The following is a 6,000-nucleotide window of genomic DNA, read 5'->3' as shown; positions in this document are numbered from 1 at the left end:
ATACAGTGGTACCTCGGGTTAACTACTTAATTCATTCCGGAGGTCCGTTCTTAACCTGAAACTGTTCTTAACCTGAAGCACCACTTTAGCTAATGGGGCCTCCTGCTGCTGCCGCGCCGCCGGAGCACGATTTCTGTTCTCATCCTGAAGCGAAGTTCTTAACCAGAGGTATTATTTCTGGGTTAGCGGAGTCTAACCTGAAGCATATGTAACCTGAGGTACCACTGTAATAGTTTATAGAAAGTGGATTTGTTGGGTGTTATCTTGGAGTAGCTGTGTTGAATAATTTTCTACATATAGCTGACAGATGAGGAATTGGAATTCTTTCTTTCTTTCTCCGCTTTCTTTCTCCGCTTTCTTAGTGGAGTCTGTAACCTGAAGCGTATGTAACCCGAGGTACCACTGTACCGATAATCCCCTTCATGGATCACTGCCTATCCATTCTGAAGGAAATCAGCCCTGAGTGCTCACTGGAAGGACAGATCGTGAAGCTGAGGCTCCAATACTTTGGCCACCTCATGAGAAGAGAAGACTCCCTGGAAAAGACCCTGATGTTGGGAAAGATGGAGGGCACAAGGAGAAGGGGACGACAGAGGATGAGATGGTTGGATAGTGTTCTCGAAGCTACCAGCATGAGTTTGACCAAACTGCGGGAGGCAGTGGAAGACAGGAGTGCATGGTGTGCTCTGCTCCATCGGGTCATGAAGAGTCGAACACGACTAAACAACAATATACCGATAATATGCTTTATATTATCTGTTGGTAATAAATATTAATTATTGGTTTTATTTTTTGCAATAAGTATTAATCGGTGTCATTATTAACAACTGATTAATGATCATGATTAATGATCATTCCTTCACTGTGCGTGGTGCTTTGCAGAATGCAAAGAGGTCCCTGCCCATAGGAACTTAAAACAATTCCTAAAAAATCAACAGCAAGGGTAGGGGAGACAGGGAAAACTGGAGTGGATATTACAGATAAATATGTTTATTTTCATCCCAACAGCCTCTCCAGTCTTGCTGGGTAGCCTTCTTGTAACAATAGCAATGGAGATCAGCAGCAATGGGGACCAGCCACTTCACTATAGGTTCTGATCAGGTTCAGTACATTTAAAAAGAAAATAAAAATAAGTTCATTTAAGTTCATACACGGATCAGCCAAGTGTGCTGAGCCATAGCTGCCCATGTGTGGCTGGAAGAATGCAAGTGTCCTTTTCTTTAACTGCAAAAGATATGAAAGTACACCAGGGTGTTTTTTTTTTAATTAATCCGCTCCTGTTTCATTTTGTAATGATGCAAGGTGACGTGTCAGTTTCTCAATCAATGCTGTCTCTTGATGAAAAAGGTTTGTTGAATGAGATTTCCAGTTTTTCGCAATAACTCTGTGTACTTGCTATAAGGAGAAAAGTCATAAGATCTTTAAACATAGCTTTTGGTGGTTGCTCACTGAAGTAATAACATTTGATTTCCTAAATCTTGTAAGACCCTTTCAAACAGCCTCTTCTTGCCTCCTCCTGCAAAATTACTTTGCATACTTAATTAAGATGTGATAGATTTCTATTTCCCCCTTAAGCTAGATTCAGTCTCATTATCCCCCCCCCACACTTGTCACTTTGTATTTAGCTAGGAGTTATTTCTGCAAAGTCACAGTTTGAGAGTCATAAAACCTTGGCCTTGTAGCGCATTCCTAAACCCAGGGGCAAAAATTGCATAGTACAGATAAGGACTTCAATAAAAAGCTAGCTGAATAGCTAGTGGAGTGCTGTATTGCCTGCTAATGTCATAAATGAATGAAAACATAATCTGAAAATGTTGCGATCCTACCAGATGACTTCACTGCTTGACTCATGCTTTTACTGGAAGAACATAAGAAAAGCCCAGCAGGATCAGGCCAGTGGCCCATTTAGTCCAGTATCCTATCCAAGCAGGAACTGAGTGCAAAACCACTCTCCCCACTTGTTTTTTTGTTTTGTTCCCCCCCTATTTTATTAAATTTGCTTAGTAACATAACATTATTATATATATTCTATAAAACAAAGAATACAGAACAAAATTCATTCATACTACAATGCCTAACTACATAACATTAATATATTGGTTTCTGAAAAAAAGGCTTACATAACAAAATCAATTCAAAATACCGTCCGGTTTACTCCCCCCCACCCCCCCACTCCAGCCCTCCCCGCTCCTGGTCAGGCCTTCCCTCTTCATATTTTTATCCATGTACACAGTCTGTTCATTCGAGCTTGTATGTTAGGGTTGGCTTCCCCTCTTTCTATCCAGTTCCTGTAAAATGCCCATTTATTTGTGATTCTTTGGCATTTATTTTCCCATCTATCCTCTGCCACTATCTGTGCGAATATTTCTGATTGTACGTATTCAAAAACATAATCATTCCATTTTTCCATATTCCATTTGGCCTTTTCTTTCCATCCCAAAGCAATAACTGCCATTCCAGCTAGACACTCTCCCCACTTGTGATTCCAAGCAACTGGTATTCAGAGACATCTTGCCTCTGACAGTGGAGGGAGAACATCGCCATCCTGGCTAGTAGCCATTGATGGCTTTCGCCTCCATTAATTTGTCTAATCCTCTTTTAAAGCCATCTCAGTCGGTGGCCATCACTACCTCCTAAGGGAGAAAATTCCGCCATTTAGCTGCATGCTGTGTGAAGCAGGCCTTGCTTTTGTCTTTCCTGAATCGTCCAACTCGTTCAGCTCCATCCGAAGTTCCCGGTACTCACCTCCGACCTGTTAACCTGCCATTGTTAACCTAAGGAGAAAACAAAGCCCAGCTTTTGTCTGCTTAAGCTCAGGAGAACACACAACATCCTGCTCAGATGAGGACCACGCTGACCCAAGAAACTAAAGAAATGGGCTTCAGTGATGAGCCAACATGAGAAGTCTTGTTTTTGAAGTTTAAAAGGAAGAGGCCGGAAAGATATTAATCCAAAATCAGGGTTGAGAATTTGAAAAGACTGAAGCACGGTTTCTCAATGCTCCATCACGTAATACTCAACCCAGAGTGATGCAAATAAAAATGGATTTCATAGTATAACTTTGGATGGATCTGCTGGGCTATAGACTATAGGACAACCAGGGGCCCTTAGTGGAGGGGAGCCCACGCCAGTGAAAACACCTTCCACCAGAGCTCCATCTGCCCACCCATGGGCAGCGTGGCAAGTGGAAGTCATACTTGCCACTAACCCCACTAGCATAATAGCAAAAAAGGAGCATGCACCCTTGACTTAAAAACTATGCTTGGTTGCTGTGCCCGCACTTTGGGACTATTGTCACCACACATTCCTGGATCCTTGCGGCCACCACTGGCTTGTGCCATGTCACTGTGGTGTAGTGGTTAGAGTATCAGACTGAGACCAGCGTTTGAATCCCCACTGGGCCGTGACGCTCGCTGGGTGACCTTGGGCCAGTCACTGCCTCTAAGCCTAACCGACTTCACAGGGTTGTTACAGGGATTGGTTGAGCAGAATAACCATGTATATTTTTTTTAATAAAATATTTATTAAAGGTTTTAAACTATATAACACCATACACATACACAACCCAAAAGCAATAAAAAACACCATCACCAAAGTGAGAAAAAACATACAAAAAAAGAAAAAACAAGAAATCATGTGAAAGACATAAAACATAGTTAGACTTCATGAACCAAATTTCCATAACCCTCTTTTCTGACTCCCTCACATCTCCCTTTTCTGTGTTCCCATTTATAAAATCATGTTCAGCAATACTTCACCTTCTCTCAAAACTTGTTTTAAATTATACGTTTCAACTATTATGTCTCCAGTTTACCCTTTGTTATCAAATATTTGACTATTTAAGCTTGACATTATATTATTCAAAATTCACCTTTGTTCTTATATTTCAGTTATTTTCATGCTCCTTTCCGCTAAGTCACTAATGCCATGTTATCTTAATATCCTGCATCATTCTAGCATTCATACAATTTACAATACTTTTGCAAATAGTCCTTAAATTTTTTCCAGTCCTCTTCCACTGTCTCTTCTCCGAGGTCTCGGATTCTGCCAGTCATTTCTGCCAGTTCCATGTAGTCTATCAGCTGCATCTGCCATTCTTCCAGGGTGGGCGAGCAGAATAACCATGTATGCCACCTTGGGGGGGGGGGGGAGAAAGTAGGAAATAATTGCAATAAATCAGGCATAGGCAAACTTGGCCCTCCAGCTGTTTTGGGACTACAACTCCCATCATCCCTAGCTAACAGGACCAGTGGTCAGGGATGATGGGAATTGTAGTCCCAAAACAGCTGGAGGGCAGAGTTTGCCTATGCCTGCAATAAATAAATGCTAACATAAAAATACAGCACATTCACTTGATGCACAGTTGCTTTTGCTGCCTTTACCTCAAAACCCCAACACTCTGCATTCACCTGTTATACAACAGGTGCTGATGACCCTAGCACAGAGCTTCCCCCCCCCACTTTTTTGGAGCAGCAGTACCCCACACAGCACCACTGCTTTGTCTAGCAGCAGGTAGAGGACTTTCTCCTTGTCCTACCTGGAGATGGGAGACTCGACTTGAGATCTTCGGCATGCAAAGCAGATGTTCGACGACTGAGCTACAGATCTGTCCCAAAAAGGAATACAAGAAGCTGCCTTGAACCTGTCTGCCCACCTAGCTTGGTATGGTCTACACTGATTGGCAGCTCTCCAGGATTTCAGACAGCCCTATGTGGAGACTGGGCTTGTGACCTCCTGGATGCAAAACAGCTGTTCTACCACTAAACTGTTATGACACTGGAAGATGAGCCCCTCAGGTCGGAAGGTGTCCAACATGCTACTGGGGAAGAGCGGAGGACAAGTACAAGTAGATCCAGAGCTGATGAAGCGGCTGGGCCAAAACCGAAAGGACGCTCAGTTGTGGATATGCATGGAAGCGAAAGGAAAGTCCAATGCTGTAAAGAAAAATATTGCATAGGAACCTGGAATGTAAGAACCATGAACCTGGGTAAGTTGGATGTGGTCAAAAATGAGATGGCAAGAATAAATATTGACATCCTGGGCATCAGTGAGCTAAAATGGACGGGAATGGGCGAATTCAGTTCGGATGACTACCATATCTACTACTGTGGGCAAGAAACCCGTAAGAGAAATGGAGTGGCCCTCATAGTCAACAAAAGAGTGGCGAAAGCTGTACTGGGATGCAGTCTCAAAAATGATAGAATGATCTCGATACGAATCCAAGGCAGACCTTTTAACATCACAGTAATCCAAGTTTATGCACCAACTACTGGTGCTGAAGAAACTGAAATTGACCAGTTCTATGAAGACTTACAAAACCTTATCGAAGTGACACCAAAGAAGGATGTTCTGCTCATTATAGGGGATTGGAATGCTAAAGTAGGGAATCAAGAGATAAAAGGAACAACTGGCAAATTTGGCCTTGGAGATCAAAACGAAGCAGGGCAAAGGCTAATAGAGTTCTGTCAAGAGAACAAGCTGGTCATCACAAACACGCTTTTCCAACAACACAAGAGACGACTCTACACATGGACATCCCCAGATGGGCAACATCGAAATCAGATTGATTATATTCTCTGCAGCCAAAGATGGAGAAGCTCTATACAGTCAGCAAAAACAAGACCTGGAGCTGACTGTGGCTCAGATCATCAGCTCCTTATAGCAAAATTCAAGCTTAAACTGAAGAAAGTAGGAAAAACCACTGGACAGGTAAGATACAATCTAAACCAAATCCCTTATGAATACACAGTGGAAGTGAGGAACAGGTTTAAGGATTTAGATTTGCTGGACAGAGTGCCTGAAGAACTATGGATGGAGGCTCGCAACATTATACAGGAGGCAGCAACTAAAACCATCCCAATGAAAAAGAAATGCAAGAAAGCAAAGTGGCTGTCCAACGAGGCCTTACAAATAGCGGGGGAGAGAAGGCAAGCAAAATGCGAGGGAGATAGTGAAAGATACAGGAAATTGAATGCAGATTTCCAAAGAACAGCAAGGAGA

This window comes from Podarcis vaucheri (genome assembly GCF_965113315.1).
Source record: "Podarcis vaucheri genome assembly, chromosome: 16".
Lineage (NCBI taxonomy): Eukaryota > Metazoa > Chordata > Lepidosauria > Squamata > Lacertidae > Podarcis > Podarcis vaucheri.
This window is presented reverse-complemented; position numbering follows the sequence as displayed.